This window comes from Trachypithecus francoisi, unplaced genomic scaffold (genome assembly GCF_009764315.1).
Source record: "Trachypithecus francoisi isolate TF-2019V2 unplaced genomic scaffold, Tfra_2.0 Lachesis_group13, whole genome shotgun sequence".
Lineage (NCBI taxonomy): Eukaryota > Metazoa > Chordata > Mammalia > Primates > Cercopithecidae > Trachypithecus > Trachypithecus francoisi.
The window spans coordinates 64,891,036-64,917,944 of record NW_022681458.1 but is presented as its reverse complement, the minus strand read 5'-3'; the positions used below and the strand labels follow the sequence as shown (position 1 = coordinate 64,917,944).

Below are 26,909 nucleotides of genomic sequence, written 5' to 3'. Positions count from 1 at the left end.
TTTTCAGGACTCTCTGTAGCCAACTTCTCATTTTTTGGGTTTTGTTTTTGTAGTATTACAGATTATGCAGTCAGGGAATTGGAAATTAACATTTCCTCACACCTGCTATGAATCCACAGTGAAATACTTGAAGGTCAGATCGCGCTAACCAAGCTAACCAAAGGTGGGAAGCCCAAACCGCAGTTAAGAGTAGAGCCCTAGGCTGTCCTTCCTAGCCTGCAGCCCCAGGCTGCCCTCAGTTTACAGAGTTTGTTTGTTTGTTTTTGTGAGAGCAAGAAGCCAAATGATCTATTCTCATTCCAGACAATATTTAGATACCACACCCTGGCCGCGCATGGTGGCTCGTGCCTGTAATCCCAGCACTTTGGGAGGCCGAGGTGGGTGGATCACCTGAGGTCAGGAGTTCAAGACCAGCCTGGCCAACATGATGAAACCCCGTCTCTACTGAAAATACAAAAATTAGCCAGGTGTCACGGTGGGCATCTGTAATCTCAGCTACTCGGGAGGCTGAGGCAGGAGAATCGCTTGAACCCAGGAGGAGGAGGTTGCAGCGAACCAAGATCGCACACTGCACTGCAGCCCAGGCGACAAGAGCAAAACTCCATCTTAAAAAAAAACAATAGGCACACCCTGCCTTCACCAAGCAGTGACTTATCTGACAATGTGCCCTCTGCTTGGGGGGCAGCTAGTGGCTCCAGGAAGAGAAGGCAGACAAGGGAGGAAGCAGAATGTGTCCTCTGAATCAGGCTGGGTATATTGAGGACTTGGGGAGAGGGGCTTCTGAAGGGCTCAAATTTCAAGAGGAACCATAGGAGAGGTTCTAGAATGTGCTAATTTAGGAAAGGAAGGTTCCAACAAAGAGCAAGCATAGGAGAGGACAGAAAGCCCAGGATACGCCGGTGTGCCAGTCAGGTGACTGGGCAAAGAGCAGTGTCAATACTGGAAGGGAAATCTGGTGCGGCAGAGCACTCAGGCAAAAGCCCACTTAACCAGGAACAAAAGAGCCAAAAGAGCCAAAAGAGCCAATTCATCCTAAACCTGGGAATAGAAGAATGCTTGAATAACCAGCAGGGGAGGCTAAGGGGACAGGCTGGAAGAGCTAACATTCACACCATGTGCCAGGTACGATTCTAAACACTTTCATGTGTTTGCTTGTTTAACCACCAGCAACAGCTCCGTGGCATGGAGGTTATTAGCATCCCCATTTTACAGAAAAAAAAAAAAAAAAAAAAACAACTGAGAAACCAAGTATATAGCTGGTAAGTAATGTAATCTGGGTGCAAAACCACGAAGCCTATGTACTTAAGAAGCATCCTATCACATAACCCAAAGCAGCAGCATACAGAACAAAACTGGGAAGAACAAGTTAATGTTTTCTAGTGAGTAACATGAGATTGTATTCTTACAATTTACCTCATCCATCAGTAGATTGTACTCTGAGATTCTTTCATATATAGCAAAGGCATTTGTTCACATGACAGATTTTGAGCACACTGTACAACAACCAACACATACATTGGTTTGGCAAATATTTACTGGTCACTAGATGATAGGAATTCCCGGAATTTACAGTTAAATGCAAGAACTTCATGGTCACAAATTATTACTGGAGAATGCAAAATAAATAAGAACCCTTAAGTTTTAGCCAGGCATGGTGGTGCACACCTGTAGTCCCAGCTACTTGGGAGGCAGAGGCATAATAATCGCTTGAACCCAGGAGGTGAAGGTTGCAATAAGCCAAGATTGCGCCACTGCACTGCAGCCTGGGTGACAGAGTGAGATCCTGTCTCAAAACAAAACAAAACAAAACCTCAGGTTTAAAAAAAAAATACTTTAAAACTTTAATTTTAAACACTATTACTGATTGCTCATCATGTACCAAAAACTTCACATGTAATTACAATGTTGCTATAATAACCCTGCACCTATTTTAAGAAGAAGAAAAGTAGGCACTGAAAAGTTAAATAAATTAGCTGTAGTCAGAGTAAATAAGTGGCAGAGATTTAAATCTAGATCCCACTGATAGGAAAGTTCATGCTCCCTTGTGGCTCTACACTGAAATACAGAAATCCTGTAAAAAGAATGAAAGTCAGTGATAGTGAACTAAAGCTCCACGGACTTTCTAAATCATAATCACAATTTTTCTTATAGTTAGAGTATGTAAATTTTTACAAAAAGTTCATATGTGTATTGGGCAGGGAGTGGATTTGGGAGCAGGGCCATGTTGGATCAAAGGCCTGCTAGTTCTGAAGTAGTCTTTAAAGAAAATACGTGGCCCAGTGCGGTGGCTCACGCCTGTAATCCCAGCACTTTGGGAGGCCCAGGTGGGCGGATCATCTGAGGTCAGGAGTTGGAGACCAGCCTGGCCAGTATGGTGAAACCCCATCTCCACTAAAAATACAAAAAAAAAATTATCCATACGTAGTGGCAGATGCCTGTAATCCCAGCTACTGGGGAGGCTGAGGCAGGAGAATCACTTGAACCAGGACACCAAGGTTGCAGTGAGCTGAGATCACGCCACTGCACTCCGGCCCGGGCAACAAGAGCGAAACTCTGTCTCAAAAAAAAAAAAAAAGTACTGATGCCCAGGTCCCACCCACAAAGATTCTGATTTAATCTGATTTAATTGGTCTGGGAAGTGGCCTGGACATCAGGACTTTTAAAAGCTCTCCAGTTGGTTCTAATGTGTAGTCAAGGTTGAAAATCGTTAATTTTAGAAACATAAGATGTTGTTTGGTTTTCATCTAACTATTTAAAAATACTTGGTGAATTGCTTGTGTCTAGGCAGGCCAGTCCCAGAATTCCTGCCCATCCAGGGGTTGAGAGTCTGAACTATAGCCCATTGACTGCATTAGATGGGGTCTCTGTTGGCCATCTCTTTCAGACTAAGGCAACAGGACACACCCTTGGGCTGTGTACTTCTGCTGCCCTGCGAAGCCCAAGTGTCAGAACTGCTACTGCCAAGCTGAGGGAAGTCACAGTTTACAGAGACCAGAACGGCCCTCCCACAACCCACTCCATGTCTGCTTTCATGTGCATACACCCTGCCTGGAAGGTTGAGAAACAGTAATATTTAACTCTGGAGGGCCAGCCTCCTGGCTGGAAAGTCAAACTTGATTTTAACGCTGTTACACTCTAGTGTGGAAAGAGAGGCTGCCTACCCTTACTTGTGAAAATGGAACTTTTCTATAATGGCTACAGTTCCAAAGTTCGGTCCTTTCAAATATATCACCACCTTATCCATATGTTTTTGTATTACATTCTAAAAATGTTCTGTAAATTTTTTATCAGGGGAGGTTAACATCTTTTATTTTATTCAAAACATTTTCAAATGATTATACATTGTTCTAAGGGTGAATGCAAAAACCTTGGGAAAATTTTCTTCCTTGAATAAAGTTCACTGTACTTATTTCCACTCTCCAGATACACTGTACCTGTGGCATTTCTCTGTGCACCAGTTTTATTACTGTTGTACCTAATATGTGGGAAATGATTTGTTGTCTAGGAAACACCAATAAAAGCAAAAGAACTTAAGGCATGTATATATATATATATATATATTTTTTTTTTTTTTTTTTTTTTTTTGAGACGGAGTCTCGCTCTGTGGCCAAGGCTGGAGTGCAGTGGCAGGATCTCAGCTCACTACAAGCTCTGCCTCCCAGGTTTACGCCATTCTCCTGCCTCAGCCTCCCGTGTATCTGGGACTACAGGCGCCCGCCACCTCGCCCGGCTAGTTTTTTTGTATGTTTTAGTAGAGACGGGGTTTCACCGTGTTAGCCAGGATGGTCTCGATCTCCTGACCTCATGATCCGCCCGTCTCGGCCTCCCAAAGTGCTGGGATTACAGGCTTGAGCCACCGCGCCCGGCCTAGGCATGTATATTTTTAAAGCAAAAAAAGCCAACAGGTTTTATACATATAGTGTCATAAATATATATAACATTCATCAATTTCAAAGGCTTCAAGTTATCTGACTTATGCTGTTTGGTTAACACCTACATTACTATAAATGATCTCAGGATCATGAAAGGCCTTTAAAAAGAGTGTTAGTATGTTAATATGACCTGAGGCTTCAAAATGCATTTCCATTATGACTCAAAATAGAACATAAAAGAACGCTACAACACCAACACTATATTGTACAATTCAGGAGAATGAAGTCAGTGAGATCCTAAGTTTCACAAAGGCAGGGACCACATGTGTTTTACTCAATGTTGCATGTGCAGTACTTAGCACTACTGACTGACACAAGATGAGTCATCAGTCAGTAAGGGTTTGTTTAGTGAGAATACATAGAAGGGGATATGTTATGGAAAGTGAATGGGTGAGCACTTCACAAATTCTAGTATGAATCCCTTTTTACAGTTTGGACCAAATGTATTACTCTTGCTATACTCTTTGCATAGCAAATAAAATATTTTAAAATAATGATGATTATTAAGACTGTGTAGTCATGTGTATATTGTCAGGACTCTTGTTTGCAAATGACAGAAACCCCACTCCACTTATTTTAGGCAAATAAAGAAAATGTTTTTTGCTCACAAAACTACATACATATAAAATTCCAGTTTCTGGCCAGGCACAGTGACTCAGGCCCATAATCCTAGCACTTTGGGAGGCTAAGGCGGGCAGATTGCTTGAGTCCAGGAGTTCAAGACCAGCCTGGGCAACATGGCGAAACCCCATCTCTACAAAAAATACAAAAATTAGCTAGGTGTGATGACATACACCTATAGTCCCAGCTACTCCGGAGGCTGAGGTAGGAAGATCACTTGAGCCTGGGAGGCAGAGGTGGTAGTGAGCCCATTTTGTGCTACTGCACTCCAGCCTAGATAATGGAGACCCTATTTCAAAAACACAATAATAAAATAAAATTCCAGTTTCCAAGCTGGCTTTAGCATAGCTATTTCCAGATACTCAAATGATGCCCTCAGGAATACTTTCTCTCTCTCTCTCTCTCTCTCGCTTCCCTTCCTGCATACTTTCCTTATTAGCTTTATTCTCAGGCAGGTTTTCTGTGTATGATGGGAAATATGGCCCCTGCAGTTCACAGAGCTCTTATAGGGTCCCTCTTTGAATATCTGTATCAGCTGCCGAAAACATGGTTGGCCCTGCTCATGGTCACAAACTCATTCTAAGATCAATTTCTGTTTCCAAAAGAGTAGGGTACCATGACTGGCCATCCATAATCACTCAGGGCAACTGAGAGGCAGTTCTCAAAATATAGGCTATGGAACAAACAACTAACATATCTATGAAGTTGTGCAAAGGACTTCAAATATAACACTAAGTTGTTTTAAAGGATGGAGAATCATGTATTTGTTAGGATGACATTTTTATTGATTCATTGGTTACTCAAGTTCAAAATTAAAGTCTCTTTTTTTTTTTTTTTTTTTTGAGACGGAGTCTTGCTCTGTCGCCCAGGCTGGAGTGCAGTGGCCGGATCTCAGCTCACTGCAAGCTCCGCCTCCCGGGTTTAGGCCATTCTCTCGCCTCAGCCTCCCGAGGAGCTGGGACTACAGGCGCCCGCCATCTTGCCCGGCTAATTTTTTGTATTTTTTTTTTTAGTAGAGACGGGGTTTCACCCTGTTAGCCAGGATGGTCTCGATCTCCTGACCTCGTGATCCGCCCGTCTCGGCCTCCCAAAGTGCTGGGATTACAGGCTTGAGCCACCGCGCCCGGCCAAAATTAAAGTCTTTTTTTTTTTTTTTTTTTTTTTTTTTTTTTTTTTTGAGACGGAGTCTCGCTCTGTAGCCCAGGCTGGAGTGCAGTGGCGCGATCTCGGCTCACTGCAAGCTCCGCCTCCCGGGTTCACGCCATTCTCCTGCCTCAGCCTCCCGAGTAGCTGGGACTACAGGCGCCCGCCATCTCGCCCGGCTAGTTTTTTGTATTTTTTAGTAGAGGCGGGGTTTCACCGTGTTAGCCAGGATGGTCTCGATCTCCTGACCTCGTGATCCACCCGTCTCGGCCTCCCAAAGTGCTGGGATTACAGGCTTGAGCCACCGCGCCCGGCCTAAAATTAAAGTCTTAACTTGCCAAAATATATTCTTCTACTTCCAAAATTACATGTTTTGTAATAAATCTAATTTTCTCGAATTTAAATAAGGAAATCATTAAATTTCCAGGTCAGAAAAAGGAAGAAATCATCAATTGCTTGAAAATCAGATCTTTAGAGGCTGGGTGCGGTGGCTCACGCCTGTAATCCCAGCACTCTGGGAGGCCAAGGCATGTGGATCACGAGGTCAGGAGATCAAGACCATCCTGGCTAACACAGTGAAACCCCGTCTCTACTAAAAAATACAAAAGAAGTATCCGGGCGTGGGGGCGGGTGCCTGTAGTCCCAGCTACTCGGGAGCCTGAGGCAGGAGAATGGCATGAACCCGGGAGGCGGAGCTTGCAGTGAGCCGAGATCGTGCCACTATACTCTAGCCTGGGCGACAAAAGCAAGAGACTCCGTCTCAAAATAAAGGAAATCAGATGTTTAGAAAGACAGATTAAAAGCAGGCAGATTAGGAGAGTGTGAAGAGAAAAACATTAAAGGGTAATCAATGCTAAAGATCTATGATTTTTATACAAATTCTAGGCAAAGGTCAATAGGACAATTAGTTAAACAGATGATTTGTGAGCATTTCCAAAAAAATTGATCATTCGCTCAGAATTATTATTGAGGCAAGAATTGCTGTGAAGTCTGATCCATATACCCACCTTGTTAACTCAGAGAAGGAATTCAGTAAATACTTGTTTGATTGATCCATACCTTATAGTAGATCATGTACAAAATTGCTCTTTTATCCCACAGATCATTTACATTTCTCCTTTAAAAGTTTATCTTCAAACATCCCAGTATCTTGGCTCACTAAAAAGAAAAAAGTTAAGGCATAAAATAGAATAAAATGGGCCGGGCGCAGTGGTTCACACCTGTAATCCCAGCACTTTGGGAGGCCGAGGCGGGAGGATCACAAGGTCAGGAGATCAAGACCATCCTGGCGAACACGGTGAAACCCCGTTTCTACTAAAAATACAAAAAATTAGCCGGGCGTGGTGGCGGGCGCCTATAGTCCCAGCTACCGAGAGGCTGAGGCAGGAGAATGGTGTGAACCCAGGAGGTGGAGGTTGCAGTGAACAGAGATGGCGCCACTGCACTCCAGCCTGGGCGACAGAGCCAGACTTTGTCTCAAAAAAAAAAAAAAAAGACAAAAATAGAATAAAATGTAACTTGATTTGTTCTGTTTTGCTTCCTGATTATTTTATAATTAAATTTTATAGTAACTCAAAATGTCAGTAGAGTAATGCATATCTTACATTGGTACGTATTATTTGTGCCAAAGATAATGATTGTTTTAGGATCTGCCCTAGGTAAGATCCTAGGTAAGCTTGTCTTTGGTACCCCCTTTTTTCCCTTTAGCATCCCTTTCCACCAGAGCTCCCTTTCCCCAAGCTTCTTCTTGATGTTCAGGAATTGTCCTACCCAGGTTTGTCATTCCAACTTTATCCCTGATACTGTCACCTAGAGGCTTCCACCCTCACCAAAACTGTCTTGTATTCTGTTTCCTTAGGTGTAGGTGAGTTGAGGGTCTCTGCTTGTTTCTCCTAATTTCACTTCTTGCCTGTGCCCAACCTAACCCCCAAAGAAAAATGCTGATGATTATTCTAAACTAGAGACATTGAATTAGGCCCAGTTTGCTGTCAAGCAGATTCACTGTGTGGTTAAAGATCATGCTCCTCTCTCTCTTTCCCATGACATGAGATCAATCAGGAGCCTGATTCAGGTTCCCAGGCATCTCTCTCTCTCATTATCTTCTTTCATGTGGCCAATTAGATAAGGTCTCAAAGCCAGAATTGTCCACAAACTCAAAAGAATCTAAACTTCCTTAGCTTTAATTGAACCCTTAACCAGTGGTGTCAGAAGGACCTAAGGCTAAACAACTGCCAAAATGGGGAAAACAAAAGAGCTATCTTTATTTTAGCAGTGATCTCTTTAGGGCAGCAGTAAAGTAACTTGTGGAAAACCCAGTAAAAACTAAAAAAAGCCAAATCAACTTGAAAGTAAAATTTTCTATTCTACCTAGTAATAACAAAGCAAATATTCACAAAAATCTTTCTCTGTAAGGAAGGCAGAAAAGGTACCTGGTTAGTGCTGGCAATTTGTCCTGAGAATGGAGAGGAAGCCACCATACATATATAGATAAATAAAAATAATCTACTGAAATTCCTTCATTTAACCTGCAAGATGATGGACTAGTGAACTGAAGGGAAATAAGCAGAGATGGACATTCTGTTACTGGAAAAATTCCATGAAGGTACATGGGAGGGATAGGGACGGCTGAGCTCTGTCACTTGGAACTTAGCTGAGAAACACTATGTGCAAGAATATGCTGCTTTCATTGATAGTTTGTTATTTTGCAACAGCAGTGGAGATTTTTTGAAAGATAAAGCAAATGGGATAAGGAACAAACATGCGGAGTTTTAACTTGGACTTTGCCTGTATTTAGCAGCTAGCATTTGGTCAAATTACTCGATCCACAACAAGGACAGTAATTATGACTGAGTGGGGAGGAAATGATAATAAACGGTTGTAAAGCATCTTGTTGCCAGATACCAATGTGATCAAGGCTTAGTAGTTTTAATTTTTGTTTTTGTGATTATATGTAAATGAAATGTTTCTTAATCCTAAAAAGTTAACGTTTCCTCAGCAACATGATGTTAGCCAGGGTTCCCTGAGTCTTTCTGAGGCGGTCCATGGGAAGACTGTGCACACAAACCCATTTAAAAGAAGGACATCTTCTTATTCCTACATTCTCATCTGTTAATGGCGCCATTATCCACTCAGTTGCAGAAACTTCAACTCTTACCTCTCTTTATGCAATCAGTGGTTGACTCCTGTAAACTCTCTCTCTGGAAGCTTCTGTTTCTTATTTTTCCCTACATCTAAGGACTCTGCCCCCATCAGTCCTCCTACCAAATCTATCACTATCCCACTCCCTACCCCCAATAACGGGGCATGAATAGCCAAAATGAAATGATTAATATATATTGATAAACTTCTTGATGAAAACAGATTTATTTGTTTATTTACTTATTTATTTATTTATTTATTTGAGACAGGGTCTCTCTGTCTTGTCCAGGTTGGAGTGCAGTGGCACAATGTCAGCAAACTGTGGCCTTGACCTCCTGGACTCAAGTGATCCTCTCAACTCAGCCTGTGAAGTGTCTGGGACTACAGGCACTTACCACCACGTAGGGCTAATTTCTTGTATTTTTTGTAGAGATAGGGTCTTGCCATATTGCCCAGAATGGTACTGAATTCCCGGACTCAAGCCATCTGCCTTCCTCTACTTCCCAAAGTACTAGGATTACAGTCATGTGCCACTGCACCCAGCCAAAACCAGAAACTTTAGACCTGATTTATCAGTTATCATCTACAGAAACAATGTAGGATTTTATAAGAATTTTATATTATAAAAAATTCAAGTATGTACAAAAGAAAGACACTAATGAACCTCTATGACCTATCCCTTATATTCCTTCTCCTGACCGCTCCCTTCCCAGCCTTTTTTCTCGGAGTATATTGAGGCAAATTCTTCCATCCAGTACATACCTCATACAATGAATTTTTGAAATTTTCGTTGCGTTCAGGAAAAGAGAGAAATTTGTAGCTGATAGTCTGGGAACACAATCTACCCCCTTAACAATAAGTTTTTCATGGAATCTTTAGGAATTTTTTAGATGTTCTATTTTCCTTCCCCTCATTAATTGCTCTTTTAAGTTTCACAACTGTACTGAAATCAATGATTTAAATTCAAGTACAACTTTTTTTTTTTGAGACAGAGTCATGCTCTGCTGCCCAGGCTGGAGTGCAGTGGTGCGATCTCGGCTCACTGCAAGCTCCGCCTCCCGGGTTCACGCCATTCTCCTGCCTCAGCCTCCTCAGTAGCTGAGACTAGAGGCGCCCGCCATCACGCCCAGTCAATTTTTTTATTTTTAGTAGAGCTGGAGTTTCACCGTGTTAGCCAGGATGTTGTCGATCTCCTGACCTCGTGATCCACCCGCCCCGGACTCCCAAAGCGCTAGGATTACAGGCGTGAGTCACCGCACCTGGCGAAGTAAAACTTTTTATGCTGAATTGGGAGTTCTCAAATAAGCTGTCCTCAAATAAAATTTAAAAAAAAAATTTTGAGACGGGGTCTCACGTTGTCATCCAGGCTGGAGTGCAGTTATACAATCTCAGCTCACTGCAGCCTCAACCTCCCTGCCTCAAGTGATCTTCCCACCTCAGCATCCTGAGTGACTGGAACTACAGGCATGCAGGACCACAACCAGCTAATTTTTGTATTTTTTTGTGGAGACAGGGCTTTGCCATGTTGCCCAGGCTTGTCTCAAACTCCTAAACTCAAGCGATCTGCCCACCTCTAACTCCCAAAGTGCTGAAATTACAGGTGTGAGCCATCATGCCTGGCCAAAATTAAATTCTCTAATTTTACTCCCAAACTGTATTAGTCTCTTTTCACACTGCTACTAAGGACATACCTGAGACTGGGCAATTTATGGACTTACAGGACTTCCAGGTGGCTGGGGAGGCCTCACAATTATGGCAGGAGGTGAAAAGCATGTCTCACATGGCAGCAGATAAGAGAGTTTGTGCAGGGAAGCTTCCCTTTTTAAAACCATCAGATCTCATGAGACTTATTCACTATCACGAGAACAGCATGGGAAAAACCTGCCCCCATGATTCAATTACCTCCCACAGGGCCCGTCCCACAACACGTGGGAAATCAAGATGAGATTTGGGTGGGGACACAGCCAAACCATATCACAGACCAACAAAACTTCATAGGTCATATACTGGAACATTGTTGCTGTTTTAAGAAAATGATCAGATTGTGGCTGGGAGCCGTGGCTCATGCCTGTAATCTCAGCACTTTGGGAAGCTGAGGCCAGCGGATCACCTGAGATCAGGCATTTGAGATCAGCCTGACCAACATGGTAAAACCCCGTCTCTACTAAAAATACAAAAAATTAGCCAGGCCTGGTGGCATGTGCCTGTAATCTCAGCTACTTGGGAGCTGAGGCAGGAGAATCACTGGAAACCAAAAGGCTGAGGTTGCAATGGGCCGAGATTGTGCCACGACACTACAGCCTGGGTGACAGAGTAAGACTCTGTCTGAAAAAAAAAAAAAAAAAGAAAGAAGAAGGAAATGATCAGATTATGAATCTTCTTTCTATCATATAGATTAACCTAGATTCTACAGATGAGATTTAGGGGATCTGCAGCCCTCTGGGATGCTGTTACGAAGAACCCAGAAATAGTGAGTCCGTCGCAAGTACCATATGCCATTTCATCTTCACATCTTCACATGGACTTGAAACTCACCAGGAGCGCACCTTTCTGTTTCCCCTCTACCAATTCAGGTATTATTCATCCTTTAAAATTCTCTTTGAAAGTTTCATCTCCATCATGAAGTCTTCCTACATACTTCATTTATTTCCCCATTTCTCTGCATCTCAGCACTTTAATGTAGACCATGCAAGTCATTACTTGTATGTGGTCTCTCTATAATAACTATATTATGAGGACAGGGGACAGAGAAAACGTCATAACCCCTTTTAGTGTTTTCAAGGCTTTGCATAGTGCTGCACCTATACTAAATTCTCAGTAAATTCTTGATTAATTATGATACAGGGGAGAGTCTTAGGAGTCAAAGGGAAAAGAAATGAAATTTATATCCAAGCACTATAGTGCCTCCAAAATAATATTGAAACAATTATTATTATACATGCCACCTGAAGATAGTGATTCAAAAATAGGTCTTCATCAGTTATTCCTAAGGCTACTTGAGTTTGTACTTTACAGTCTCAGAATTTTATCTTTCTTAATTCATGTAGTAAGCCTTTTTGCCCAGTTTACTAGCAAACAAATTCTGAGGGAGATTGGGTGCTACTGCTTTATTTGTTTAGGGGTAAGCCCAGGAATGTGAGAGTAAGAAAAAGGGAGATGTGGCAGAAAAGGATGGGAAGCAATGCAGGGGTAGGCTACATGGAAAAACTGTTAACGAGAAGGCAGTCAGTCAACAAGGAGGAAGTGGGGTGATTGATCTGTTATACTCCCAGCATCTCCTATTTCTATAGGCCAAAGTTCATCCCAAGTGTGGTTAACCCCCAGCTTTCTGCATTGCATCATCCGGATCCCTCAGCAGTCATTTGGGAAGCCAGATATCATGCTCTTTAGTGTGGAGTTTCCTCCAAGTTTCAAGTGATGAAAGGAGCCAGAAACTCGAAATGCCTGACTGGCTCAGCAGCAGCCAAGAAGAGCCAATATCCTGGATAAGCAACTGGTCAGCCCCTCACAGCAAAACCATACAGGTCTCAAAGTAGTCAGACAGCTGAGCACATGGCTGAGACAGCAGCTAGTCCTGTGAGGCCAGAGGGAATCTCAGGAAATGTAGATGATGTCTCTGATAAATATATGCCTGTCATAAAGTTCAGAGGACAGAAAGGCCATCTCCCATTTTCTCTGAGGAGAGTGCTTTCCTTGAATTCTCAAACGCAGTGTGATATGTTAATTATAGTAATCAAATGGAACACCCCAGCTTTCGTTCTGTGCGTGTATAACAAGAATCTTTGCTCACTAAAATGGAATTACATTATAGTATGTCTGAGATAGAGAGCCATTCAGTCTGTCCATCTATATCTATAGGGGTAACAGCTGGAAATAGCTTTTCTAAATTCTATGTAAGACACAATATATAAATAACCTATGGTTTAAATAAAAATTTATTCTATGGCAATTGTATAAATTTACCAGAAGATTCAAATATGCCGTTTCCACAAGGAAGTAGGCTAGTGGCAAACTGATCCTTACATGAACCCTAAAAAACAACAACACATTTCAGTTTCTCTATGCAGTGACAACTTTCTATTCTAGGCCTAGCCCCTTGTGGGATGGAGTAAGCCTACTCCACTTCCATCCAGGGAAACAGGTAACATTTACAGGACCTGGGGCATGCGTACAAAAGGAAGCCACTGCCTACAGGCTGGTTCCACCTTCTCTTTTGACCTCCAGCTCACTCACACACCAGAAGGGGCCTCTCAAGTATTTGTGAGGACACTCCAGCACATCCATCTAAGGGGCGCACACAATGGGAGTGGTGCACCTTAGGGAGGACAGATATTGAGAAGGGATACTGAAGATTCTGATGCACCACGTTGTTTGGGCAAAGAATTCGGGAGTCCCAAAAAGCCACAACAATGTCTACAAGGGGATTATCCTAATAAAAATCACAGAATTGCATATCTTGCTGTAGGTAGTTGAGGGCAATGGACTGACTATACTCCGTTCAGGCCTGGAGGCCTTTCCATGAGTTTCTAGGGACATTGTCAGTATTGCTTGTTGTTTGCTGATGACATACTGACGTTTGGAAGTGAGTGGCTGCATATATTTCTTATGAGAGATCAAAGGCTTTGTTTGTTGTAGAGCAATTTTTGGTTTGTTATTCTATCATGTAGTCTTGCCAAGGAATTTATTGACATTCAACAGCTTATACTGCAGTGCTTATTTTGAGCAGAGAAACGATAAAATCAAATGGTGTAAAGATGTTAGAAATTGGCCAGGCACAGTGGCTCATGCCTGTAATCCCCGCACTTTGGGAGGCTGAGGCAGGTGGATCATGAGGTCTGGAGTTCGAGACTAGCCTGGCCAAGATGGTGAAACCCTGTCTCTAATAAAAATATAAAAATTAGCCAGGAGTGGTAGTAGGTGCCTGTAATCCCAGCTACTTGGGGTGGGGGCGCTGAGGCAGAGAACTGCTTGAACTCGGGAGGTGGAGGTTGCAGTGAGCTGAGATTGCACCACTGCACTCCAGCCTGGGTGACAGAGTGGGACTCCATCTCGGGAAAAAAAAAAAAAAAAAAGATGTTACAAATTATACAGTGAGAGATTACTAGTTAATCATTAATCATTATGGCTTCACCTTAAATTGTGTATTATAAGATACCTGCTTAGCTTTTCTTGTGGAGGGACAGGTAGGATCTGAGGATTTAGCCAATCTCTCAATCTAATTTCTCAGGAGAGCCATTGGAAATAATGTAATATATTCTTCTGGCATCGTGACATAATATATATTATTTTGATTACAACTGATGCTATTTTGCTCTTCAATCTGACAGATTTATTGTATCTTATAAGAAAGTAGCTAGTGGCTTATTTTATACTCAACTCACACAACTAATTAGATGAGCAAAACACAATTAACATCTAAATTTCACAACAATTTTTTGTGTGTGTGATGGAGTTTCACTCTTCTTGCCCAGGCTACAGTGCAATGGTTTGATCTTGGCTCACCACAACCTCCGTCTCCTGGATTCACACGATTCTTCTGCCTCAGCCTCCCGAGTAGCTGGGATTACAGGCATGCACCAACATGCCCAGCTAATTTTGTATTTTTAGTAGAGATGGGGTTTCTCCCTGTTGGTCAGGCTGGTCTCGAACTCCTGACCTCAAGTGATCTGCCCGCCTCGGCCTCCCAAAGTACTGGGATTACAGGTGTGAACCACTGCGCCCAGCCTATTTTACACCCATTTGGAAAGAAAAAAATCTTTGCTTAAAGTCTTTTTTTTTTGAGACCAGTGTCTTGCCCTGTTGCCCAGGCTGGAGTACAGTGGCATGATCTCAGCTCACTGTAACCTCTGCTTCCCTGGTTCAAGCAATTCTCATGCCTCAGTCTCCTGAGTAGCTGGGATTACAGGCGCTCACCACCATGCCCAGCTAATTTTTTGTATTTTTAGTGGAGACAGGATTTCACTATGTTGCCCAGGCTGGTCTCAAACTCCTGAGCTTAGGCAATCCGCCCACCTCAGCCTCCCAAAGTGGTGTGATTACAGGCATGAGCCATGGTACCTGGCTTTCAGTTCTGAGTCTTAAAAGAATTGTCCATTAAATGAAAGAACCAAACAGGAAAAGGGCACAATAATAAACCTATAAGACTTATTCAAGGTCACCAGAAGAGAAAGCAGCTCTTGTACAGGTGCCCAGCATTGCCATCTTAAGCAGTGGCAACTCCATTTGAAGAATTTTACTAACAATTAAACAGAAAATAAAAGAAGGCCAGACGTGGTGGCCAGCACCTATAGTCCCAGCGGAGGCTGAGGTAGGAGGATCCGTGAGTCCAGGAGTTCAAGGCTGCAGTGAGCTGTGCTCACATCACTGTACTCCAGCCTGGGCAACATAGTAAGACCCCATATCTCTATAAAAAAAAAAGAAGAAGATGGACAAGGCCAGAAGGGGAAGAGATTGGTCAACAGGTACAAAGCTGCAGTTAGATACAAGGAATAAGTTCTGGTATCCTGATACATAGTAGGGAGGCTAGCATTAACAATAATGTATGTTTGAGAATAGCTAGAAGAGAGGTTTTTGAATGTTCTCATCACAAAAAAAATGGTAAATGTTTAAGGTGAAAGATACCTTAAGTACACGGATTTGATCATTATACAAGATATACATCGATCAAAACATCACATTATACCTCATAAATATGAATCATTAATATGTATCAGTAATAAATAAATAAATAATACCACAGGTTAGTTGCTTACAGAGTGAGATATCTATCTCCCGCAATCTCTATCTCTGGCCAGACCTAGCATTCTCTGCCAGTCTTTTATCAGCCATATGATCTTAGGCAAATTACTTAACTTCTCTTAACCAGTGTGTCCTGGTCTCTTAGTGGAGATAATAAGCCTACCTATGGTCTATAAAGTAATGAATTGAAACAATGTATATAAACACTTCTGGCAGCTAGTGAGCTCTTAATCTATCTAAGTTTCCACACTACCTCTTACCTTCTCTTTTTTTTTTTTTCCGAGACAGAGTCTTGCTCTGTAGCCCAGGCTGCAGTGCGGTAGCATCACCTTGGCTCACTGCAAGCTCTGCCTCCCGGGTTCACACCATTCTCCTGCCTCAGCCTCCTGAGTAGTTGGGACTACAGGCGTCTGCCACCACACCCGGCTAATTTTTTCTATTTTTCAGTAGAGATAGGGTTTCACCTTGTTAGCCAGGATGGTCTCGATCTCCTGACCTCATGATCCACCCACCTCAGCCTCCCAAAGTGTTGGGATTACAGGCGTGAGCCACCGTGCCAGGCCTAATTTTTGTGTTTTCAGTAGAGACAAGGTTTCACCATGTTGGCCAGGCTACGCTTTAACTCCCGACCTCGTGATCCACCTGCCTCGGCCTCCCAAAGTGCTGGGATTACTTATTTATTTATTTTTTTTGAGACAGAGTTTCACTCTTGTCACCCAGTCTGGAGTGCAATGGCACTATCTCGGCTCACTGCAACCTCCGCCTCCCGGGTTCAAGCAATTCTCCTGCTTCAGCCTTCTGAGTAGCTGGGATTACAGGCGCCTGCCACCACGCCCAGCTAATTTTTTGTGTTTTTAGAAGAGACGGGTTTTTGCCATGTTGTCCAGGCTGGTCTCAAACTCCTGACCTCAGGTGATCCACCTACCTCAGCCTCCCAAAGGGCTGGGATTACAGGCATGAGCCACTGCGCCCGGCCTCACCTCCTACCTTTTAAATATAGATGAAAATGGGAAGACATACTATTCCTACCCTGTTCATCTTTGCTGCTTAGAAATTCAAACTCACAGCACAGGAAATAGCACAGAATCTAATACTGGAATTGACAGAGAGCCAGGAATGGGAAGAAGGCTGTGCTGTTCTTACCTGAAAAATAGAAATAGGTTTTTAAAGGAATGAGAAAGAATTTTTTAAATTTTAGATACCTACTTTTAAAATTTTTTACTATTTAGGAATTTGGCTATTTGAACAATTTTTAGAAACAATCTTTGCTCCACACATTAAGGGATACTTTAATGACACCTGGGACTTGGCTCACACTATCATTTAAAAAAATATATTGGCTAGAATATGATGTTCTTGGCAAGTAAAAATAGCCTAGTTTCTGTCCTTTTCATCATTATGCTGTAAAGCTCCTTTCAGTTCTTAAAGTGTGTTGTCACTAAAATATAAACAAAACTGAAATGTTTGACAGAGAACTTTAGGCTTGAGGACTTCAGAACACCTATTCCTTATATCTGAGATGGTGCTTTGTTCATGAGAGCACTGTAAATATTTAATGAATATATTATAGAGAATGTTCAAAATGTATCATAAAACTTAAGATTTTTCTATGAGATTTTCTACAGATTTTCTCTTGTAGAAAAACCTTAACATTAATGACATATTTAATGTCTATGTATATTTTATGCTCTACGAATTATCAATATAAGAGAATGACCTAGAACTTGGTTTTATTTCCTGCAATAAAAATCATAAACATGGCCACTTTCTTATTTTATATCTGTGAATATTATGATTTGGTTAATGCAAGTTAAAACAAAAATCTATTCTGTACAAATAGTCAAGAAATAATTATGGTGTAAGTAAATAAAGCTTCATTGACAAAGATGAGGCCTCATTTGAGTTCATTTTCTCTACAGAGGTCAAAAGTAGTCATCCAGAAAGTGCTTCATATTCATAGTCTCAGATTCTTATTCCTTTTTGCCACCTCAGTAGTTTATCAATAATTAGAAGAATAAAATAAAATATGGTATAAGTTAATGAGGGAGTTTTGGACTATGTAATTCCTAAGATTTCCTCCAGGTCTAATATTTTAAATTCTATTATAGTAAAATTTCATAAATAATATAGAGAGAGGAGAAAAATATAATCACAGTAACAACGAACTAATTGAAACACCTGAGGGGTAGAATCCTTTCTGGTAATCCAATCGGGCATGGAACTTCATTATTGTAAAGGGAATTATAGTAAATCAAAAGAACTGGAGATCCCTAGAGAATAAGCAAAACACTCAAGGTTATATATCAATCTAGTACTAATTTGTTAAAATGATCCCATATCAAGAGAGAAAAACTTTTAATAACCTTATTAGATTATAATCATCCCTTCTTTTTATGTGAATTGTTTGCTAAGTAGTATTTTTTAATTAGAAGCATAATGACAGTGAATTTAGAAACATGACAGAAAGTGGAGTCCAGCTCCATCTCCAGTGAGCTGTGTGGCCTTGCATCACTTACTTCCCTTGCCTGTTCTTCCATTTGTTTGTTTGTAAAATTATGGAATTGAACTAAATGAAGCTATAAAGCCCATGTGAGCTTTAAAATACTCTCATCACCACTAATGAGGTTTTGATCCTTTTGAAAGTTCTAAATATTTTCAAAAGTTTTGGTTTATCAAATGCCTCTCTAGCAGATCTAGGATTATAATTAGAAATTCAGTGCTTATATTTGATTTCGTGAAAATAAAGAAAAAGATACACGTAGAAACAGGTACACAGTACGAGAAAGTGATAGTGTATTTCTAAACTCTATCCACACTGCAATATTGCTCCACCAAATTGTTTATTTTAAGCTCTTGCCAACTGAATATCATAAAATCCAGCTAACCTTCTAAGAGAAAATGTCAAGGAGCGTAAAAATGTAATGATTGTTTTTTATCTTTCATTTCTTTGTTGTTGATGAACAAGATTGATCTTTAACATTTAACAGCTCTACAACCAAGGTTGACTGAATCACAGATACTTGAAGTAAAACGAAGTCCATCACTGGCTTTCCCACATGAAATCATATTCTCTCCCTCTTCCTCCAATCTCCCGGTCTCCACCTCTTACTCTCCCTATTTCTCAAGATTTTAAACAGATGCCTAAAGCCTAAAGGTAATTATGCTAAAGGGTCACATAGACTTGCAGTCTGTTTGCCATTTTAAAAACAGTGCATCAATCTGCCAACTAAATGAAAAAGGAAAATGGAGTAAATGTGCTAAGAGAAAGGAAAAGGAGACAACAGTTGGCCCCAGGAAGACAAAAAAAGGGAGAATACAGATTTCTTGGTCCCTGACAACTTCAGTGTACAGCCTCATTTCTCATGAAGGCTGACAATATTTGATTTTAATTGCCAAAATTATTGCATATCCCCATCTCCTTTATTTGAACTAATGTGGGTAGATTTCTGTTCCTTATTCACAAAAAGAGCTGAGGCTGGTCCGAAGAAGTGATTTATCTCAACTGATGGGTCACAGTTACAGATCAACCTCCTTGTTCTACTCTTTCCCCTCATCTCACTATTACATTTGACTAGTCTTTAAAAAAATAAAAAAATAAAAATAAAAAAAAGGAGCTGAGACTAAAATGGCTGGAAATACACTCCAAAGATTTCCTGTAGAGCTGCAACGATCTATGACAGCCAGCGAGTAGAAAGCAGCACTTGAAAAGACTTCATGGAAATGTCTAAGGTCTTGGTTTACAAGGCTCTATGTTGCTAGATTACTGGGAACAATGGTATTAGTGCCTATCCTGGAATTAATCAACCTAAAATGCTTCATGAGAGGCAAATGGGAAACCCAGGGGCACTGGAGGCTCTGATTCAGTGCAGCAGTAGGCACCCACCTGCAGGAGGTGTGCTAACCCATACCATCAACTACATCATGTAACTCCTATTTTACCCTTCAGTAAATAGTAGTACGCATCGAGAGAGAGTCAGTTTTCTAAATTTTAGAAACTTAAGTCAGATTAACTAAAAATATGGTATCTGTTACATGATACAGTCCTAATTTCAACAGTTATACCATGTGGTCAGTTTGCTACTTATTAGCTCTAGATTAAGGAATGTGTAATTTCAAAACTGAAAAAGTCATTTTTCAGCCAAAAGGAGAAAAAACTCAAAGTTTCCATTTGAGGCTGGCACAGTGGCTGACGCCTGTAATCCTAGCACTTTGGGAGGCCGAGGTGGGTAGATCACTTGAGGTCAGGCATCTGAGAACAGCCTGGCCAATATGGTGAAATCCTGTCTCTACTAAAAATATAAAAATTAGCCAGGTATGGTGGCATGCACCTGTAGTCCCAGCTACTCAGGAGGCTAAGGCAGCAGAATTGCTTGAACCTGGGAGGTGGAGGTTGCAGTGAGCCAAGATCGCACCACTGCACTCCAGCCTGGGCAACAGAGTGAGATTCTGTCTCAAAAAAAAACAAAAAAATTATTTCAATTTGGAGGATCAAAATGTGTGATAACTCTCCCTCAGATACATGGAATCAAGTGTTTTGAATGTTCTGAACATGTAAGCACACTCTGAGAGACTCAATGCCAAATGATTTTCTATTAGGATGCTTGGGTCCCTGACTAGGTGTATTTGAACCTTCCTTCTCCTCTTCCCCCAACAAAAAACATTTTTATTGCTTTATTATTTAATAATAATATTTTCAGCTTTCACAATTGTCCTGTACCTAATAATAGTTAACGCTTAAGTTCAAATTTAAAATAATATGAATAAAGTAATACATATTTCTGGAACTAAAATTGCTTTAAATCTAAATCAGCACACCTACTACGTACCCACATTTTTAACAAATAAATAACTGCATATTAGAATATTTATAATGATTATTTTCACATGGTTCATATCTGATTTAAGGGACATTTCACCAAGAAATAATCTGCTGGAAAAAATATAGCAGAAATATAGTTACAACATGTAGATAATTAAAATAATAAAAATTAATCCCAGCACTTTGAGAGGCCAAGGCGGGAGGACTGCCTGAGCTCAGGAGCTCGAGACTACTAAAACACAAAAAAAGCCGGACACGGTGGCTCACGTCTGTAATCCCAACACTTTAGGAGGCCGAGGTGGGCGGATCATGAGGTCAGGAGTCTAAGACCAGTCTGGCCAACATAGTGAAAGCCTATCTCTACTAAAAATACAAAAAATTAGTCGGGTGTGGTGGTGTGCACCTATAATCCCAGCTACTCAGGAGGCTGAGGCAGGAGAACAGTGTTAACTTGGGAGGCAGAGGTTGCAGTGAGCCGAGATTGCGCCATTGCACTCTAGCCTGGGCGACAGTGCAAGACTCCGTCTCAAAAAAGAAAAAAAAAAAAGGAAAAAAGAATTAGCCAGGTGTGGTGGTGGGTGTCTGTAGTCCCAGCTACTTGGGAGGTTGAGGCATGAGAATTGCTTGAACCGGGAAGCAGAGATTTTCAGTGAGCTGAGATCATGCCGCTGCACGCTAGCCTGGGACATAGAGTGAGACTCCCTCTAAAAAAAATTGAAGAAATTTGGAATATTTACTGAAAAGAATTACTCTGGCTTCACTTGTATACCCGATAATGTTTAAAATAATATATCTTTATATCTTTAAAAGACTATGATAGTCTTGAACTGAACAAAATTTACAGCTGATATTATAAGCTTGAAGTAAACACACAACATATGCTAGGTAGTATGCTCTACGAATAAGCTACAGGATGTAAACAAGGCCAGAAATGTGTTATTGTAAATTCAGCATGGTTAATCCTACCAAATGAAGATTGTCTGCCTGTGTTTTTCAAAAAGGAAAACAAGCTGGGTATGGTGGCTCACACCTGTAATCCCAGCACTTTGGCAGGCTGGGGCAGGCAGATCACTGGAGGTCAGGAGTTCGAGACCAGCCTGGCCAACATGGTGAAACCTCATCTCTACTAAAAATACAAAAAAAGGCTGCGCACAGTGGCTTACACCTGTAATCCCAGCACTTCAGGAGGCCGAGGTGGGCAGAACACCTGAGGTCAGGAGTTTGAGACCAGCCTGGCCAACATGGTAAAACCCCATCTCTACTAAAAATATAAAAATTAGCTGGGCATAGTGGTGTGTGCCTGTAATCCCAGCTACTCAGGAGGCTGAGACAGGAGAATCACTTGAACCTAGGAGGTGGAGGGTGCAGTGAGCTGAGATTACGCCACTGCACTCCAGCCTGTGTGGCAAAGCAAGACTCCGTCTCTAAAAAAAAAACCAAAAACCAAAAAATATATCCGGCGTGGTGGCAGGTGCCTGTAATCTCTGCTACTTGGGAGGCTGAGGCAAGAGAATCACTTGAATCCAGGAGGTGGAGGTTGTAGTGAGCTGAAATTGCACCACTGCACTCCAGCCTGGGCTACAGAGGGAGACTCCATCTCAAAAAAAAAAAAAAAGGAAAACAAAAAGACACTTAAGAGTTTTATCTGTTCTGTCCCTACAACCCTTTATATTGTTTCTCTTTGATATAATGGTACTGTTTTGATCACATATATTTACTCCCAAGAAAATCTGAATTGAACTTGGCTTTTTACTTGCAGTTTTGTGATTTTCATAATTGCTGCAAGGGACTAACCAAAAGCATAGATCTGTTCTATAAGCAAGAGAGTAACATTTTTGGATTTAATATTGCTCAACTGTAAAAATAATTCAGTAACTCAGTCTTTACCCCATTTGTGTCTGTCATTTCCTATAGATTCAAGGTTATTTCCATTGCATGAACTGATAACACAACTGAAAACCACCCGTATTTATTCATCTATTAACTTCTAAAAGGATTATAGGTCATCACCATCTATCTATTTTCTGAGCCTAAGTAGACTCCTTATAGTTTCATTTTTTCAGCCATCTTCTCTATTTTGTTCTATGAGCCCTAATATAATAATATTAATACATAGTGGCTAACTTTGATTTTTTACTATGTATTGTGTTATAATTAATTCAATACTTATAAAAACCTTATTAATAAGCAGCAGTTTCTCCACTTCTTCTGGAATCTCCGCCTGGTTGTCTGCCTAATTCTACTCCTGCCTCCACCATGTCCATCAGGGTGACCCAGAAGTCCTACAAGGTATCTACCTCTGGCCCCCAGGCCTTCAGCAGCCATTCCTATGCTAGTGGGTCCAGTGCCCGCATCAGCTCCTCAAGCTTCTCCTGAGTGGGCAACAGTAGCTTCTGGGGTGGCCTGGGTGGAGGCTATGGTGGGGCCAGCAGCATGGGAGGCATCACCACCGTCACAGTCAACCAGAGCCTGCTGAGCCCCCTTAACCTGGAGGTGGACCCCAACATCCAGGCCTTGTGCACCCAAGAGAAGGAGCAGATCAAGACTCTCAACAACAAGTTCGCCTCCTTCATAGACAAGGTACGGTTCCTGGAGCAGCAGAACAAGATGCTGGAGACCAAGTGGAGCCTCCTGCAGCAACAGAATGGCTCGGAGCAATACAGACAACATGTTTGAGAGTTACACCAACAACCTTAGGCGGCATAGACACTCTGGGTCAGAAGAAGCTGAAGCTGGAGGCAGAGCTTGGCAACATGCAAGACCTGGTGGAGGACTTTAAAAACAAGTATAAGGATGAGATCAATAAGCACACTGAGATGGAGAACGAATTTGTTCTCATCAAGAATGTGGATAAAGCTTACATGAACAAGGTAGAGCTGGAGTCTCGCCTGGAAGGGCTGACTGATGAAATCAGCTTCCTCAGGCAGCTGTATAAAGAGATCAGGAGCTGCAGTTCCAGATCTCAGACATGTCTGTGGTGCTGTCCATGGACAACAGCCACTCCCTGGACATGGACAGCATCATCGCTGAGGTCAAGGCATAGTACAAGGAGATTGCCAACCACAGCCGGGCTGAGGCCGAGAGCATGTACCAGATCAAGTATGAGGAGCGGCAGATGCTGGCTGGGAAGCATGGGGATGACCTGCGGCATACAAAGACTGCGATTTCTGAGATGAACCCAAACATCAGCCAGCTCCAGGCTGAGACTGAGGGTCTCAAAGGCCAGAGGGCTTCCCTGGAGGCCGCCATTGCAGATGCCGAGCAGTGTGGGGAGCTGGCCATTAAGGATGTCAACGCCAAGCTGTCTGAGCTGTAGGCCACCCTGCAGTAGGCCAAGCAGGACACGTGCAGCAGTTGCATGAGTACCAGGAGCTGATGAACATCAAGCTGGCCCTAGACATGGAGATTTCCACCTACAGGAAGCTGCTGGAGGGCGAGGAGAGCTGGCCGGAGTCTGGGATGCAGAACATGAGTAACCATACGAAGACCATCAGCAGCTATGCAGGTGGTCTGAGCTTGGCCTATGGGGGCCTCACAAGCCCCGACCTTAGCTATGGCCTGGGCTCCAGCTTTGGCTCTGGCGTGGGCTCCAGCTCCTTCAGCCGCACCAGCTCCACCAGGGCCATGGTCGTGAAGAAGACAGAGAACTGCAATGGGAAGCTGGTGTCCGAGTCCTCTGAAGTCCTGCCCATTGAACAGCTGCGGCAGCCCCTCCCAGCCTGCTCCGCCTGCAGCTGCCCCAGAGCCCAGGAGGGAGGCCACTGTGCAGGGGAGCACAGGGAACAGGTGACCCACCTGAGGCTCAGCCCTAACCCTCAGCCCACACACGGGTGGAGTTTACTGCCTGGGCACCCCCTTTACCCCATGCCTCCAGCTACGAAACAATTCAATTGCTTTTTTGGGGAGGTCCAAAATAAAACCTCAGCTAGCTCTGCCAAAAAAAAAAAAAAAACTTATTAAAACTTCGTAAAAAAACCAAAATAGAACCACCACTTAGAAATCTGACATAAGAGAAACAATATATAAGACTATAGGGACAAAGTAGATAAAAATCCCAAATAGCTTTTTTTTTTTTTATTTTTGGAAGATACAAGTGAAAAATTTTCATTTGGTTTTACATTGTTTTTACAGTGCTTATATATTTCTGGTCTTGATTACATCTTGTAGTCTTGTAGCATGAGGAAAGTACTAGTATTATTATCGCTTTTCATGCATAGTGACTAAGTTACTTGTCCCAAGTTTCAGAGGTATCAAGGAATAGTGCTGGAGTTCAAATCTGGCCAGTCTGGTTCCCAAATCCTTGCTGTAAACCACTATGTTACGTAGCCCCTGTGCCTATGTGGCATAAATTGAAGGCCAGAGGGAAGCAGAGTCCTTTCTAAAATGGAAGGCATCAGAGCCGCACATATCCCAGATTATACACCTCTACCTGCTGCTACTCACCAGAGCCACGTTCTTCCAAAGGCAACAGGGCCAGCTTGAGTATTAGAGTCTGCTTAAGGCCTTGCTTGACTCCCCTTATTCCTACCTCCTGGCTCTTCAAGGCAACATGGAGAGAGATGGTCATCAGGCTCCCTTCTCTTTAGGGACTCATTTTCTGAAGGAAAGTCATTTCCCACATAGTTTATGGCAAAGACAGGACAGGACCAGTCTTAGCCACAGTTATAGAAAAGAGAAATTTTCTTTGTTACTTTCTTAGCCAGCAAAACCCATTTCCCAGCCTCTTGATGTACTCAGAGCCTAACCTGCTTTTTTTTTTTTTTTTTTTGTGATAGAGTCTCACTCTGTTACCCAGGTTAGAGTGCAGTGGCACAATCTCGGCTCACTGCAGCCTCGGCCTCTCGGGTTCCAGCGATTATCCTGCCTCAGCCTCCCGGGTAGCTGGGATTACAGGCATGCACCACTCCTGGCTAATTTTTGTATTTTTAGTAGAGACGGGGTTTCACCATGTTGGCCAGGCTGGTCTCAAACTCCTGACCTCAGATGATCCCCCTGCCTCAGCCTCCCAAAGTGCTAGGATTATAGGCATGAGCCACTGTGCCCGACCCCTAACCTACTCTTGATACTCACTGCCCTCACAATGATTGCCTTTAACCTCTTCAGAAGCCTCCATTATAGCCCTCCATTCCGTAGTGCCCTCTATCTTGCAGTCTCATTCTTTAAACTACCTCCCCTCCTGTGGAAAAAAGTGCTAGTTATTCTTTAATATCTGTATGCCCCTTCTTCCATAATGATAGAGCACCTACTGTCTGGCTTCCTTGCAGTTAGTTATGGCCATATAACTAAGTTTTACACAATGGGATGTAAACATACTGATGGGGTTCAGGATATGCTACCCTGAAATATGGCACCTGGCATTTGAAAAAACAGCGGAAGTAGGAAGTCACTCTCATTTTCCCTGACCTGTCTCCCCTGAAGCAGGTTATAAGACCCCCATTTGAGAGGTACTCCTCCTATACCTGAAGGAAAGGGAACATACTGAATCTGAACAAACAGGCCTTTCAAATTCCCATAAGGTCATCATCATTTTATCCTACCCTCTCTGTTCAATCATACTTCTTTAAAATTGTCCACTTCTTTGTCAAACCTAAGCATAAAAAAAAAACACACAAGCTTACCTGTTTCTTTGGTCTTCACTTCCTTAGGAAGGCTCCTATGTCACATAAAAGTCTTACTGAATAAATTTGTATGTTTTTCTTATTTTTTATTATAGAAGCCTCAGCCATGAACCTAGCAATGAGTTAGGAAAGAAATCTCTTCTCCCCAGTCAGGCACGGTGGCTCACAGTTGTAATTCCAGCACTTTGGGAAGCCAAGGCAGGAGGATCACTTAAGGTCAGGAGTTCAAGACCAGCCTGGCCAACATGGTGAAACCCCGTCTCTACTAAAAATACAAAAAAAGTAGCCTGGCATGGTGTGCCTGCCTGTAGTACCAGCTAATTGGGAGGTTGAGGCAGGAGAATTGCTTGAACCCAGAAGACGGAGGTTGCAGTGAGCCAAGGTTAAGGTTGCACGACTGCACTCCAGCCTGGGTGATACAGCAAGACCCTGTCTCAAAAAAAAAAAAAGAAATCTCTTCTTCTCTACCACACATTGTATATTTACTGGAAGTATGCTTAAAGAAAGATGATATGCTCTTCTTTCTCCATGTGTCTTCCAGCTGGCTGGAATGTAGATTTTATCTCTTCTGTGAGGCACAGCAGATAGCAAGATAGAAGGAACCTAAGTCCCTAACACGATGGAATGCCATAACAGACTTGGTCTGACAATCTGGTAGACTTCAGTTATTTTATTTTATTATTATTATTATTATTTTTGAAATGGAGTCTCGCTGTGTCACCCAGGCTGGAGTGCAGTGGCATGATCTCGGCTCATTGCAGCCACTGCCTCCCGAGTTCCAGCAATTCTCCTGCCTCAGCCTCCCTGATAGCTGGGATTACACGCATGTGCCACACCTGGCTAATTTTTGTATTTTTAGCAGAGACAGGGTTTCACCATGTTGGCTAGGCTAGTCTCAAA

The 26,909-nt window shown here is 42.3% G+C and overlaps 1 pseudogene; it reads left to right on the top strand.

Moving 5' to 3' along the window:
* Positions 1–22,635: 22,635 nt before the first annotated feature.
* Positions 22,636–25,509, top strand: LOC117094194 (annotated as a pseudogene).
* The last annotated feature ends 1,400 nt before the right edge of the window (positions 25,510–26,909 follow it).